The sequence below is a fragment of the Tachysurus vachellii genome, chromosome 18, assembly GCF_030014155.1.
Source record: "Tachysurus vachellii isolate PV-2020 chromosome 18, HZAU_Pvac_v1, whole genome shotgun sequence".
In the NCBI taxonomy this organism is placed as follows: Eukaryota; Metazoa; Chordata; class Actinopteri; order Siluriformes; family Bagridae; genus Tachysurus; species Tachysurus vachellii.
In genome coordinates this window covers 13,468,516-13,485,074 of record NC_083477.1, presented here as the reverse complement: position 1 = coordinate 13,485,074, position 16,559 = coordinate 13,468,516, and the positions used below count along the sequence as shown (strand labels likewise).

The following is a 16,559-nucleotide window of genomic DNA, read 5'->3' as shown; positions in this document are numbered from 1 at the left end:
CGAGCTGAAAGTAAAACTAATTTAACATCAACACCACAAGTTTCAAACAACTGACCAGATATATAATGCAGGAGAAGATAAGTTTTGGAAGAACCGCAGCTATTAGACTTGATTTTGAGAGAATTTAGAGTGTTTCTGCACAAGGAGAATAAGGGTCAACATGAGCTCTCTGACCAGTCTGTAGCTACACTGTTCCAAACACAGCAAGCTGCAATGCACTGTGTGTTCTGACACCTTTCTGCCATAGCCAGCATGAACTTTATTAACAGTTTGTGCTGCAGTAACTCTCCACACATGCATCTGTGAGCTTTGAATGTTCATCACTCTGTGTCCGGGTCACTGTTTGTCCTTTGTTGGATCACTTTTGGTAGATACTAAACACTGGATACCGGGAACACCGCACGACACCAGCTGTTTTGGAGAGGTCGTCTAACCATTACAGTTTGGCTGTAGTCAGAGTTACTAAGATCCTTACACTTGCCCAATTTTCCTGCTTTCAACACTGTCTGTTGAGAACTAACTTCACTTGTTGCCTAATGTACCAAAACCCTTGCTAATCAATGTTATTCACTGTTATATCAAAGTCTTTCTGTGAATGTGTTAGAACCTAATGAACAGGTAACCAAAATCATGACATCAGATGACACCCACAAAATAACACAACAGGTGTTGCTAAGTTTAGTTTTGGACTTGCCTCTAAAACACTTGACTCTAACAGAGTTGTTGAGTAAACTGTGATCTCACTATAAGGGTTAAGAAAGTCTTTTTTGGGTGAATCTGGAGGTGGAACTGTAGGAAATTGTTCAGGTAATTAAGAGAACTATAGGAGGCTACTGTGATTAGCGCCCAGCACCTTTCACATAGAGTTGTGATGACAGGCTGGCCAGGAGAGCTACAAACACACACACACATACAATTACTTAGGCAAGGTCACTGCTGAAGCGCTATACACCAATTCTTGCTTACAAAAACAGTTGTCTAATGATCTCACATTTGCATTGTCTACAAAACATCTATCTTTTGTTATATCTTACCAAAGTTTTCAGTGTTTTCATTTTTAGCTGTTAAATAAAGGGGTTCATAGATCAGACAGTCTCCATGACATGCTCATTACTAAAATATGAGCCTTGCTACCATCAAATCATCTATCGAGAGCTTAGCACGAGCTTGCTAACTACCAAAGCTTTCATGTTGAATTAACATGATCTTCTGGTCTGCCATGGCCAGAACTGTCAAAGTCATTTCATTTTACATCTGTTAAATAGCCTTTTAGTTGAATCAGCGACATGTTCCTTCCCACTCAGCACAGGCAAAATCTATAGCAGCTGAAAAACTCGGAAGCATTTTCCCCTGCACTAAGAGCCTCAGACTGCCCTTGAAGTTAATTGTCATCACAATGTATTTTCCTCAGAGTCGCATTGTTACCATAATGAGAGGGCAAAAGCTTCCTCGTGCACTGTTTAGCGACAGCGTATCATCAGGAAGAAAGCAAGAGGGCGAGATGTGTAGCTGCTTCATCACCACAAACTGTGAGTGGGAGAGGCCGACTTTAATGTGCTGTAATCAGGATGAATAAGATGGCCTGAAGCAGGAACGGCTTGTTTTTTTTTATGGTGAAAAGTGTAAAATGGAAACGTTAGAGGTTTTGGTAAACATGTAGCAGGCTGGAAAGAGTCTTCACATGGTCCTATTTCAAATATAAAAATAAAATAAAATAAAAAAAGGTCTTAATCAGCAATCATTTGAAGACTATGGAAGGAAGGAATTAGTGTTGGGTCCATGGTGAACTCATGGTGAGTTTACACTAATGATAAAAGATAATAACTTCTTAAAAGATAAGAACCTTCATTCATCTTTAAAAAGAGAACAAAATGTAAAAATGTACAGTTCATTTCACTTCTTAAAAAACAGAGTGCATTTTCAAAATAAATACAAAAGCATACTTTACATTAGCTTAACTATTTTTAACAAAAATTGAATTTGTGCCTATTTTGCTGGTGTCAATTTTCAGCATTGAATTTCTTTTGTCATGTCACACTCCACAGTGTTGCTTAATTGCTCGCATGTAAGTAGATACTTATGGCTTTAAGAATTTGTATCTTTTCATACGTTTTTTGTTTTTATCTAGCCTTCTAGGGACAATATATTCATAGAAAATTCCCAAGAAAACAAAACAGTTTTTCTTTCATACAAATGTTTTTGTCTGGCTCAAAAGCCTCTAAAATTTGAATGTGTTAACTTCAACCACTAAAATTCTGTGAAAAGTTATCCCAAAAGGGGTAAAATCCTCTCACACTGAAAGCCAACAGTGTTCTGACTAATTTTATATCAAACTTGTGGTGATAAAATAATTAATTTGTTTATACTGATTAAAAACCAGGGTCCAAGTCATTTAAAATACTTCTCAAACTTTTATTTTATTTATTACCTCCAATTAAATTGTTAACTGTTTGCTCGATCCTCATTGTGAAAATAATCTCAGATTAATTCAATAAAATTCAATTCAATTTAGTTTATTTGTGTAGCAGTTTTAACAATTCAGATTGTCTTAAAGCAGCTTTACAGAATTATAGCAAAAAAGCAAAAAAAAAAAAAAAAAAAGTATAAATACTATATATCTCTAACATTTATCCCTAATGAGCAAGCCGGAGGTGACCGTGGCAAGGAAAAACTCCCTGAGATGATATGAGGAAGAAATCTTGAGAGGAACCAGACTCAGAAGGAAACCCATCTGCATTTGGGTGACACTGGACAGTAAATAATGTAAATATAAATAATGTCATTTCTACAACAGTTTATAATAGTGCAACCGAGAGTTCCTGAGGAACCTGTGCAAACTCTGCCATAGTCTTCAAATGGTTGAGCTGACTGACACAACAATGGTTCAAAGAAGGCATGACAGTCTCCGTGTGGCTCCATTGGCAGCAATCCCATGAGTCACTGGCTGACCATGCAGATCAATCCCTGGCAGGGTGACCACCGGGCGCCGAGACTCCAACCAGGGATAGAACGTCAGGATTGACAAAGTAGCTCCTTAAGAAGTGACGATCAGACTAGGAACTTAGAACACTGGGAGCATGTATAGCTCGACAGAAAGAGAGAGAGAGTGAAAGAGAGCGAGAGAGAGAGAGAGAGAGAGAGAGAGAGAGAGAGAGGGAGGAGAAAAATGTATGATATGATTGTTATCAGGTGATGGACAATATACATTTTGTGTAAAGTGCAGACAGGTACTCCTCAAAAATAGCTATGACAGCATAACTAAAAGGGAGAGCCAGAAGGTGACACAGACATGAGGCTTCCTGGGACATAAAAAGCGTCCCACCACTCCACAGTCTGCAAACCTGAGCGGCTTGCGACTTAAATCGTTCTGTTCTTTTGGCTACATCTGACATGTTTGTAATTATCTGAATTGTCATCTGGACTTTGTTAGTTGTCACATAGAAAGCGCGTAAGTGTGTTTTTATGATGACGCAGGACATTATGCATATGTCCTTTTCGTTACAGCACACAGCTATTTTTTCTCACTAAGGTAGAAACGCATATTTGGCTAGCAAGGTTTTAGTCATGGTTAATCATACTGGCTGTTTAAGCACATAGGCAAAATTATAACGTAAAAAACCTAGAGGAGGACAGGTTGAGAACTGTAACAGCTGGACAGAATGAATGATAGCAGCCAATACTTTTAAGGTGACTTAAATTTATCTCAACGGAGCAGTTGAGAGTTAAGGGCCATGTTGAAGGGCCCAGCAGTGGCAGTGACGCCTTCCTAATACTGTATGCCTTACCAAGTCATTTGGAAATACCATTACCTCAATGTTCTGTTCCTAGCTCTGTTTTACCAGCTAAATTCTCTGAAGTCTGCTCATAATTCAGGATGGAAATTCAGTCCTAAACTATATATTTAAGTAGTCGGTTTTAAAACAATTGCAATGTAAATTTTCTAGTAGTAGTGTCTAGTATGACTAGTAGTCTGGAAGGTGCCGCTAAAACTCTGTGGCATAGATTTCAGCATCAGCATGTAATCAAAAACACAGTCTGACACAAACAGGAAATAAGACATCCACAATAGAGCTGCATAATGCAAGGAGGCTCTGAAGAAGAAATACAAGAAAGTGGTGAACAAGAAGAAATACAAGAAAGTGATGACTCAATTTAGTCATCTCTTGTTTGTTTTGTATTTTATTCTGCTATGTACTCGTTCTACTCTGCTGCTTTAGTAATAAACCACAGCAACAACAACAACAAACTAATGCCTGCAAAGTAAATAGACATTTAAATACAGTGAACAGTACTGTAATATCACATTAATAGTAAACTTCGGATATTTTTAGTGGTGTAAAATGCATTTCTTATATTAGTATTTGATAACATTTTGAACCACAGTAAAGGAGCTCCATACATTGGCTGAGATATAAATCAACATATTTATAGTCTTTTAGTCATGGATGCTTGTTTCTATGTATGTTTTATGTACTTGGACATTGTCTTAAAGCAGCTTTTCAGAAGTAGAAAAATTCAGATTAAAAATGAAAGGTTTCTAATTATTAAATCAGAGGCAAGGATTGCAAAAAAGAAACCTTAAGACGAACCTTACTGAAAAGGGAATCCATCTGAATGGCAAATCTAATGTCCTTTCTACAACTGTATAGAGTCAGAATTATGTAACCAGCAGCTTTTGAGCAACTTATTAATCAGTATAATTACTTCATTCATTATAGCACATTATTTACTTAGTAAGTAAGTAAGGAAGTAAGTAAAGTTTATTTATATAGCGCATTTATCACAGCAGAGCTGAACAAAGTCAAAAACTAAACATAAAATAAACAAAACAGATGATACAATAAAACAATAGAACCATAGACAAAATTACTTACTTATTTAATTATTAACATTAATTTCTTTTATAAAATGTTCAAGAGATTGATACAGTAAGTATTGCACAATACTACTCTATGTTGTAATTGTAAGATTATAAAAGTGCAGTTATGTGATATTACAGTAGCTCGCATAAGTGATGTAAACGGTGGCACAGTAACTTAGAGGTTCAGCACATCACCTCAGGAGGTTTAATTCATGCCTCTTTCCTGTGTGTGGAGTTTGGATTTCCTCTCTATGCTTCAGGGGTTTCCTCCTGGTACTCCAGTTTCCTCTTCCAATCCAAAGACATGCTTTATAGTCTGTAGCGACCTCTTGGATCCGAAAGCCTCGACACCACACCAACGCAATATATTCAAACAGCAACTTTATTTCATATAGCGACTCACAGCACCCCACAGCACCATGAAAACTGTAATAACACATACAAACGACAAAATTCACAATTCAGAAAAAGACTCAAACACATTTCGAATTGCATAAATACACATTACATTGCACAACAAACGTTCATTCATACATTCATTTCTTTAATTACAATCGACATACGCTCAACATACGTCGTTATCAAGCGTGCGTCAGTTTCACTTCAAAGTGATACAAGGTACAGCAAAAGGATTTCAAATACCGAAAATCTGTCTGATTTCAAAATAAATTACACAACCATCTTCAATATTTCATAACTCAATCCATGCTCACTGCTTACACAGGGAGCATAAATACACTATTTCAAAACGATCCCTTATGAAGGCTGTTCGGCATCTCTAAATTGTCCATAATATATGAATGGGTGTGATAGTGTCTGTGCTGGGTCTGCACTATGTCTAGCTGGTCCCTCACCTTGTTCCCCAGTCCCCTGTGATGGACTTCAGGCTCCACGTGACCCTGTGTAGGTTAAACAGTACGGAAAATGAATGGATGTATGTGATGAAAACAAGATTCCGTATTTAATCACGTATTTCAGCGAGTGTCCAGGGATTACGAAACTATCCACATGAGTAGCATCCTTACAAAAGAGATGAGTTTGTAGTTTTAAATTGGTTGGTGCTTTATGAGGCTGGGTTTCTATTCACAGGCTTAGTAAAACACCATCTGGGAATATGTACTTGAACACTCAGCATGAGTACTTGAAAATGTTGTGATTAATTAAACACTAAAATAAGAGTTCGGGGCATTTATTTAGGAAGGTGGAATATTTTTAGAGAAAGGCGTCATGCCGTTTCACTGAGGTATGCGTATGAAGAAGTAATACAGTGCTGTTTCATATTAGTGGCCAGTGATCGAAATCTGAATAAGCAATGATTCTTGTGCATTGGTCATGATCTCTTATCCTTTAGTCCAAAACCATAAAGTAATTAATAATTATGGTGTTTATTACTGATGGGGTTATCATTACGTTGGGTTCGGTGGTATATTTAAGTGTAGCTGAGCTTTAATTAGCTGAATTGTGTCAGTAGAAGGTGCTTATAAGGAGAGACAAGCGTGAAAATGTGTGTTTTTCCTTTGCTGCTGCACAGTGAAATGGTCATGCTGAGTGGAAGGTTGGAAACTCTTGCCTCCTTGTGCTAATAGAGATCACACATACACATACACAAACACACAAACACACACACAAAGACAGTTCTGTCAACAGAGAACTCGGCTGTATACCACCACTCATACAGTATAATCTTTCTAGTCTTTGCTCACACACACGCATGCACGCACGCATGCGCACACACACACACACACACACACACACACACACACACACACACACACACACACACTATAAACTGTAAAGCATTCCTGGCCTCTGTATTGAACAGAGTCCCTCCTCAGGCACTGGATAATCATTATGATACAATGAGTCACCACAAACACACACACCTTTGATTGTATTATTATATTATGTTTACGAATATTTATGTGTGTGTGTGTGTGTGTGTGTGTGTGTGTGTGTGTGTGTGTGTGTGTGAGTGGAATATAGTAGAAAGTCAGTACTATAACCTTTACACATAAACACACATCCATACTCAAGGACACAAGGTGAACGGTTCCACCACATCTCCTGTTATAACTGCACTAGCTTTCTGTTAGGATGAAACCTACAGTAAATAACACCAAAGAATGGATCTTTTTCCTTCATTGGGTTCTGTTTCTCTCATTCATCAGACCACCATCTGTGTGCTATCATGACAAATGTCTGTTCCCTGTTTTCTCCTCCTCCTCCTGCTGTTGGTCTGGTTTTTTTTTTCTGAGAGTGAAGTTTTCCATTCCGTTCCTTTCTCTTTGTTGCTTTGCATTGTGTGACTGAGGCAGTATGTTCTTATCAAGGGCTATAAGTTTACATCCAATGATTACATCAAGAAAGTAACAGATAACGCTGCACATTATGCTTTAGTAAAGTTCATATGCAGAGGGCTTCATAGAGATAGAAACCTTTAAGGTGGAGGGTTGTAATTCAGTCTTGAGCTGAGAAACTTTATACAGTTAATTTTAGGTCATTTTAGCATATTTTTAGGAGTTGGATATTTTCACCTGGGAATTCATATACTGTATACACTTAGTTCAGAGACGGTAATAGCTTTAAAAACAATATGTATACAAATATAATCGAATGTAAGCATCTAACCTCTGAATGAATTGAATCATGCATAGCTTCATCTTGGTATTCCTCATTTATGTTGGAATAAGTACAAAACCTCAGATAGAAAAGCTGGCTGGATGCCTTCACAAATGATGTGCCCTTCAAGACTGACCATCCATTGGTGAAAGCAGCTTCCTGTTTTTTTCTCCTACATTTAACATACAGAAGAATATCCCATGTCAGCAGTCACATCATTTATTAATTCTCAACAGCCAGATTGCAAGAGAATGCAAGGAAACTGAAATTTTTAAAACCTAATTTTTAATTTTTAAAAACTTTTTAACCTAGTCACAGAGCCTGTTCTTTTAACATAAGAAAAGCATTTAAATATGTTAACCATGGACTGATCTGGACGGACAGAGAAGTGAACATTTGTATACTGTACAATGTGTGTTATGAAATGCTGCCATTATTATAAATGGTTTAATCTTCATTTGCATTAGCATTCTGTGCTAGGTAAAGGAACTTAGGAATTATTCTTACTGCATATTTTATCACCTAAATTATTGATGTCATCGAAAATACATACATTATTTTAAAAAAGCAACCTCAACACTAGTAGTGAACACCGATAAACATGTTGCTCGGCAGCACTACCATTTTCAGTAAATGTCAGGAAAGTGTTGTTTTCTTTATCTGACTGCCCCCATGAAAGAAAAACTGCCCATTGCTGTGACTTTTTATTAGGACCACTGCACAACTCTAGCTTCTGATCCACCATCACACAGTAAGATCAATGGATGGATGGATGGATGGATGGATGGATGGATGGACAGATGGAAGGATGGATGGATGGACGGATGGATGGATGGATGGATGGATGATAAATGCAATGTTTTGACCCTTCTAATTAAAGGTTTGGATCACTATAAGCAGCAAACTATAAACATCATTCACCATGATCTGTATCATTTTGGAGCATTTTAAACTTTAAAAAGTGACGAAAAACTCATGTACTGTTCTCAAATACATGGGTACGTGGCTTATGTTTTTAATTGCTTGATAAATGCAGGAATGTATTGGTTTACAATCATTTCCATTTTACCATACATTTATATTTGCTTATATAACTTATTGGAATAACAGAAAAACAGCCCTGTCCACATCATCGTCATGATTAAAGTAAAAAATAAAAGTATGCAAACAGTATTTTAGTTGTTAAACCTTTCCTCACTTTCTCAGATAATAACAATATGATTAATTACATGAACCAAGACAAAGAAAGCGAGCTGCAACATCTAGTTAATTTCAAGTAACATAGCTGTTTTAAAAAAGTCAATTGTTACAGAAAGTAATTTTAAATCTTGTTCCAGAAAACCCAAGTCAATAATGTTGCTAAAACCCAAACCAAGATCTTATTATTACTTCCTTTGTTTTTTTTTTTCAGAAAAGAAAGCTGTAATCACATCCCCAATCCCAACAGACTAAGCAGCAATGTCTGATAATCAGCAGGTTTCATTTTCACTCAATCCCAGCATGTGATTACACACACACACGCACACACACACACACACACACACACACACACACACACACACACACACACACACACACACACACACACACACACACACACACACACACACACAGAGATCTCACCTCTGCATTTAATACTGTTATTCCCCAAAACGCTGTTCATCTTTATGTTACATTTAACAGTTCAAGTCATCTTAGATTAAAAGAAATGGAAATACCTCTAAAGAAAATCTGTAAACGTGATATATAAGACTTCTACATCTGTTTCTTCATGCAGTTATCCAATCATCCAATCAAGTGGCAGCAGACCAACACATACAGTCATGCAGATACAGGTCAAGAGCTCCAGTCAATGTTCACAACAAACATTGTGTGTCAAACCATTTATTATACAGCCAAGTTCAATTCATTTTGCCAGGCATTGTACTTAGTGATTAAACTCTTGTCAGAGTAGGCAGTCATGTCAAATGTTAATAATTACAAAAGATAACAACAGAAAAGATAAATTGCCACACAGTTAGCAAATGATAACAATCATAGCAACACCTGCTACAGATGATTGCTGAGAAACATAACAGTTTATTTAAATATATATTTTGTCTAATGGTGATTAGGTCTTTAGTTAGCATCAAGCCTCACGTTTACATTAACTGCATAAACTTGAAACAAATAGTTTATTTGCTGCCTTAAAAATGTGAATAAACTCAACTTGAATAAAAAGCTTCGGATAATGGGTTACTTTAAGCGTCATTTTTGAAAACTCACACAATTAGGCTTTTTTTAATCCTTAATCCATAACGATTCTTTTTTTTTCTGTGAATAAGATCAGATGGTTCATGTTACCACTTTCAACTTGCGATAAGACATATACTTTGCTGTCAATTTGCCTTCAAACATGCATCTTTTCACTGGCACTGACCACATAAGGCCTATAAAAAAGTCTTCCCTTTTTTGATACGCTGACTCTGACAAGGTTTCTTTTATAAATGTTATGTTAATTCTGCTAAATAAGATTTCAGGTTAATATGCTGAAGTACTTTGTGGTGTCCTCTGTTTGATGACCTCTGGTATATGCTAGAGGTCTTGGTTTAAGCAATAGTTTAACTTTTATCTTTAACCTCCTGAGACCCGTATGCTACTGTCGTGTACATTACAATTTCTACTGACTGTTTCTCTTAATTCCTAGCTGATAACTATAAATTTAATCAGTGTTTTCAAGGAAGCAGTTTGGCAAAAGAATTATACCTAACAGTCCTCATATAAGGTTGGTACAATAAATATATATAGACAATGAAGTGTGAGAAAATATTATGTCGTCATATGAGGACATTCGGGTCTCAAGAGGTTAATATACTGGGTATACCTAGTGTGTTATATATTGCACTTATAACCACTTATACAAGCACTTTTACCCAGGAGGTCTGACTTGTTTTGTCAATAAAGTGAATTTGCATCTAATTGATTAGACTTATTTAGTTTGCCAACTAAGATTTATATCAATTAAGCCAATAATTAGGTAACCCTATACCTCTCAGTACCCCAGTTTGATCTCAAACTCAGTTTACAGTCTGTGTGGAGTTTTGCTTGTTCTCTGCATGTCTAGAGACTTCTCATTTCCTCCCTCCTCCCAAACACATGGTAGTAGGTGTATAGGACGCAGTGTTGGAATAAGTGTGTGCATGGTGCCCTGTGCTGGACTATTGTCTTATTATGGTGTGTATCCCTGCTTTCACCTTAAGTACTGTAAATTACCACTTTATGTATATCATGCTGGCGGATGTAGCAAAGCATTGCTTTTGTTCAGTGGAAATAAAGCTTTTTGTTCCTGAAATACTAGCATTATTTATACACATTAAGAAAATGTGTTGTCTCACTTGCTCTTGGATTGACATCCAGTTGCATAAACCGATAGTGTTTTTGCAGAGAGTCCATTATCACTCCTCTTCCATTTTAATTGAATTTAGCCACCCCGAGCTAAGCTGAAACAATGGGAGAATGATAAATAGAGAGAACAAATGCTGCATATGCCTGCCTTTGTCTCTATTCACAGTCCTGTTTAACAATTCATTTGTGCAACGCCATAGCTGAGACACTTGGATGCTGTAAATGGAGGTTTATGGGCTTCATCAGTTTCTAAATACGTCCACCAAATCCCCAAGCTTTGGCACCCAGTCCTCCTTCTCAGCTGGCCATCGTTCATTTACACCTTTCCCTTTTTTTCTCCCAATCAGTGAGTATTAGATTCAAGTTGGAGGAGTGTGGTACATTGGGAGACCTATAGCAGGTGTTTGGATTGCTCAGTGCTCACAGAAATTGTCAAGGAATAGAACGAGGAGGAGAGCAGGAATAGAAAGCAATATTTCAGCGAGTCCCAGACAAAGCAGCTTTTCTATTTGCTGCTTACAAGTTTGTTCACGTTCTTGCTGCTGGGCTGATGGGGCGGTATGACAAAATGGGTATCCTCAGCCCACCGATTAGAGCTGCCGTCATTGGCATGTGACCCTTGAGTGTGTAGGTGGGTCCACACCATATGGTCCAATTCACTGGCAACTCCTTTGTTGTACCAGTAGGCGCCAGTATAATTAGCCGCTCTTTAATTGTGGAAAAAAAGATTTATGTGGTGCTCTGTACGTAGCTCCTTCTTCACAGTTTCCATTTGTTTCCACAGTTTACCATCTCCTGTGAGGAGATGATTCCGGATAAGCTGATTGGGTACACTCTTAAAAGGATTGGTTCTTTAGAAAACCTAATGTTATTCTCATATATGAAACGTAAAGCATTTTGAAGAGTTTATACAAAATTAGACAGGAAAATTCAAAGACAATATAAATTTAATTAAAAAAATAACAAACATGTTTTGAAAAAATGGCCTGTAGTATTTATAACAGCAAAACTCTTCCCTTTTATTAAAGTATTTTTATTTATTTATATAGTTTTAATTATTTCACAAATTTCTCAAAGATGGCACAGCATTATCTACATAAAGACAAAAAGTAATAGCACTGATTTCACCTTACACATTTTTTTTGTATTATGAAATCGTTTTTTTATAAATAGGTTCTTTTACACTCCATGGATTCATCAAGAGTGTACACTTTCAGCTTTAATTCAAGGGGTTTAGGTCATTCAAACCCAGTAACAGGCAAGAGGTCAGATGATCAGCAAATGGGTATAAACTAGGCAGGACTATATAAGAGATATGGAAACAAAGCAGAAATCAAATCAGCAGGAGAAACATGTAAATACAAATGAGTATATAAAGCTTAAATACTAATTATAAAGAGGCATGGGCAGACATTTCATATGGCGTACAGCTTAACATCTCCTTTACAGAACCAGTTACTGCACCTGAATTAAAACACATCATTTAGAGGTATAAAGTCACTCACAGTTTATACTTCACTATAACCATCCCCATAACAGTATAACATTTTGCAATTAATATTTTTTTGTATTTACATAAAAATACTTATCAAAATATGCAAAATACTTATCTGACTAAAGTGAGAAATTCTTTTATTGCTGGTTTCTGAAGAGTGTGTTGTTCTAGGAAATAATGTGTTGTATAATGTTTTGTTATAGGAAAATAATTAATATTGGTGTGGTGTGAAGCAGCAAGTTCACTATATACCAATCACAGCCCATGTTTTACTTATTTTGTTGTATAGCAGTTTGCCAGTGCCGATAATCTGTATTTGTTTAAGAACGACACATTGTGAATTTTATCCATTTATACTAGAATTAAAAAACTCTACACAGACGTGTAATCTCAGTCCCAGAGGTGGTTTAAAGAGCTGTTCTTGATGAGATTATTTAAAGATATTCCACCATATGCTTTAGTTCTGCGCACTGAGAGAGATTCATTTCTCCTTAGTGCTGGCATTTTACTTGGCATGTTATAAAGCAATAATATAGTGAGGGGTGGATATGTGATTTTGTTTTCATCCCACTTGTGAAAGGAAAATATTATATATGAGAGAGAATGTACACTGCAAACAATTGCTGGAATAAAAAGGTATTTTATTACCTTTTATTGCAGTATTGTACTTTTATAATGTCATGCTGTTCTGTTTTTCTGGGATACTTTGGATTTGACAGAAAATCATTTAAATCAGCTGAGGAAGAGTGTGGTTGATTTTCAACACTTTATGCCATTTTACTAGTGGCTGTGTTAGAAATAGCAAACTAAACTGTATGGCCAAAAGTTTGTCGACACCTGACCATCACATTCTTGATGAACAGTCACATTCCGCATTTAGTTCTTCTTTGCTGTTATATTAACCTCCAGTCTTCTGTGAAGGCTTTCTTTTTTTTTTTTTGGAGTGTGTCGATTTAGAGCATTTGTGCCATTGTGCCATTAGAGCATTAAAAGACGTCTTGGGGTTCAGTCGGAATTCCAGCTCATCACAGAGGTGGTCAGTGGTGTTGAGGTCAAGGCTCTGTACAAGACACTCACGTTCTTCCACACCAAACTTTGGCAAACCATGTCTTTATGGCTGTCTCTATTTGTGCACAGGATCATTATCATGAACCAATTTGGTCCCCTTAGTTCCAGTGGGAGGAAATTGCAGTTATAAAACTGTGAAGAACCACATAATGTATGAGTGAGATGGTCACAAGTCCACAATCTTGGCCATATAATGTATATAATATAGTCAAAAATATTTAGTATTTCCTTTTAGATGATTACAAGATATCAACTTTGATATGATTAAACCAATTACAAGACACTTTTATTGTATATTATCATATAATCATGCTAATTTTAAGTATATATTTTTAGAAAGAAGCAAAATAACCCACATAGTGAATAAGCAAATTTAAAGCTTAAAATAGAAAAATATATCTAGAAATTGGCTTAATAATCTTATTGTTGGTTTATTGTAATCTTATCATAGGAGAGAGGACAGTAATTTTACTATATTCAGGAAATTTCCACTTGTTAAGATTTCATTTATTGCAATGTATCAGCTAAATATTCTGGATATGACTTTACTAAAGAGCTACTGTGCATCTAGTCTAATGTTAACTACTTTAAGTTTTATTTGTGATGTAGGTGTAACATGATTATGAGGTGATGGTCAGGGTGTCAATCTGTTCCCTGACCTGTTAACACCCCTCTCTTTCCTCTTTCACATGACAGCATCTAATCAGGGAAGGTGGGGGCTAATACACTAAGGCCACGTTCACACTGCAGGTAAAAGTGGCCCAAATCCGATTTTTTTGGGGTCAAGTGACCAGGTCAGACTTCTTCAGGAGTAGTGTGAACACTCAAATCTGGCCCAGATCTGATTTTTTTAAATCAGATCTGGGCCACTTCCATATGTGGTCCTGAATCAGACCCAAATCTGATCTTTTCCAATGTGGCCGCAGTGTGAACAGCCAAGGCGGATTTGATGCGACTTTTACGTCAATCTACATCGACATTCGTCACAATTATGCGCCGGCGAAACCTTTTTTTTATCTTTTAATTTTTTTTTGCGCCGGCGAAACCTTTTTTTTTGCGCCGCGAAAACGTGACACAAACGTGACTGGTAACGTGTGTGTTAAGAGTGTTATATAAAGTGGCTACGTGAACCAGCTCATAATGTTTGCGTTGAATACATCATATTATAGCATTACATGATATGTTTGCTTGCACCAGATGATACAATACTTCCTCCATAACCTCGCCAACTTTTTAGCGCAACGGCGTGCTGCGTGTGACGTCATTGTTATTGTTCGTTTGCGCATGCGGGTCAGTTCGAAACAGCAAACAGTTCACACTGGTATCTGATATAGGCCACATTTTAAAAGGTAATGTGAACAGCCAAACAAAAAAATCAGATCTGAGCAAAATATCCGAATTGAGCATTAAGACTTGCAGTGTGAACGTGGCTTAATACAGTACGTGCTTCCTGTAAGACATTTAAAGCCAGCACATCTTTTCAAACCACTGCTCATTCAAAGTCCAGCAGAAAGTACACTCAGAGGAAAGCAGCTCCTCACAATTCCTTTTTTCTTTTCATGGCCATTTTCCCAGATCAACTTAATGAGAGTCTAGCTAATCTATGTTGGATTTAATGTATAGAGCACAAAGCCAGCTAATGTTATACTGACAATATCTATGAAAGTTTTATCAATCTATAGCTTGGTTGGTTAGTTAAAACTGTTCCATTTACCAAATTTGCAAATACTAACGAAGAGTCAATTGGTTTATGATCTTATATTTGGTTTATCATAATCTTATCATAGGAAATAGGACATCAAGGCTATTAAGCCTAATCACTGTTTAAGCTCCGTAATCTTTTACAGAGAAAGCACTACAAAACTATATAATAAAACATGCAGTGTACTGTGGGTCATTCATAAACCACTCCAGGCTGCAATCTAAGCATCTGTAAATAAAATATGATTATTAAACCTATTTCTATGAATATATATAGAGTTTTTTATTCTTTAAGTTTTCTATTAGCATATTATTTTTCTCATTTTAATCATTCATTTTTTAGAAAGAATTATTATCTGCCAATAGAAAAAGAAAAGTTTGCTTACAAATAGAAAATATATGTCTAGTGGCTTAATAATCTTATATTTGCGTCTACATTTACATTTGGAAGACAGCTTTATCCTGAGAGTCATAGAGTCTTGGTGTATTTAGTTTATTGTATTATTAGAAATAAAAAAATAGGAAATCATTTTGCTAAGAATCAAGGTACTATCACTTGTTCGGATTATAGATATATTTTTTGCAGTGTAAAACCAACCTGAAATTCTCAGGAATGTTAACAAATTAAGTGTGAAACCTTAAGGAAGGTAGATATACGTTTCTGCTACCTTTAAAAATCATGAGCTCAAATCCACTGCTGTCACTGTTGGGCCCATGTCCATGTAACTTTGCCATTAACCACCACATCTGCTTAAGCTTGAGCTCCACATGTCGTTTGGAAGTATAAATGGTAGCTAAGTGGTTAAGACGTTGGCCTACTGATGAAAATGTTGTGAGTTTAAATCCTCCCTCTGCTGGGCCCTTGAGCGAGGCCCTTAAACCTCATGTGCTCGTTTGCATAAATGAGACAAATGGAAGCTGCTCTGGATAAGAGTGACTGCTAAATACTGAGAATGTAATTCTGCAGAAATATCACTCATAATTAATCCAGGATAATCCTGCTGCTATACGATGGAAAAAGTGATTATATGTCAATATTGGTGGTCTATTGGTAGCAGCAAAAGAAAAGCAAATAATTAGCACCTAAAGGAATAACATATAAAGAAGATGTATGTGTAGGGGAAGAAATAGTCTAATATGTAACTTTTTTAATGAAATATGAAAGATGGGGAACAACAAAAAGCACGATTGAGATATGAGATGTAAATTGTAAAGAGATCGAGAGAAGGAAGCCGGCTACAATATAATAATAGTGTCAGCAGGGCAGTGAGAACAGTGATGGTGTAGCAGCTTCGTTTTGTTTAGCCCCCACGATCATAGCTCAAAACCGTGTTTGTGTGCTCTGAGGTTTCTGGCGTCAGCAGCAGCGCCGTGGGTGTCAAGTTCACGGTGAGCAATTTGAGCGATCGTGATGAGGAGGGCTGTTCAGAG

General features: G+C 36.6%; 1 protein-coding gene and 1 long non-coding RNA gene across 3 annotated transcripts in view; one reads left to right on the top strand and one right to left on the bottom strand.

Moving 5' to 3' along the window:
- prkcab (protein kinase C, alpha, b) overlaps window positions 1–16,559 on the top strand; it is a 132,749-nt gene that overhangs the window by 13,192 nt on the left and 102,998 nt on the right. The gene's annotated exons all lie outside the window — the stretch shown is intronic.
- On the bottom strand, window positions 4,871–9,385 carry LOC132860691 (uncharacterized). Its single transcript, XR_009649876.1, has 3 exons — window positions 9,199–9,385; window positions 7,490–7,652; window positions 4,871–5,287 (listed from the first exon to the last, which is right to left on the bottom strand). It is a non-coding gene; the product is annotated as an uncharacterized LOC132860691 (long non-coding RNA).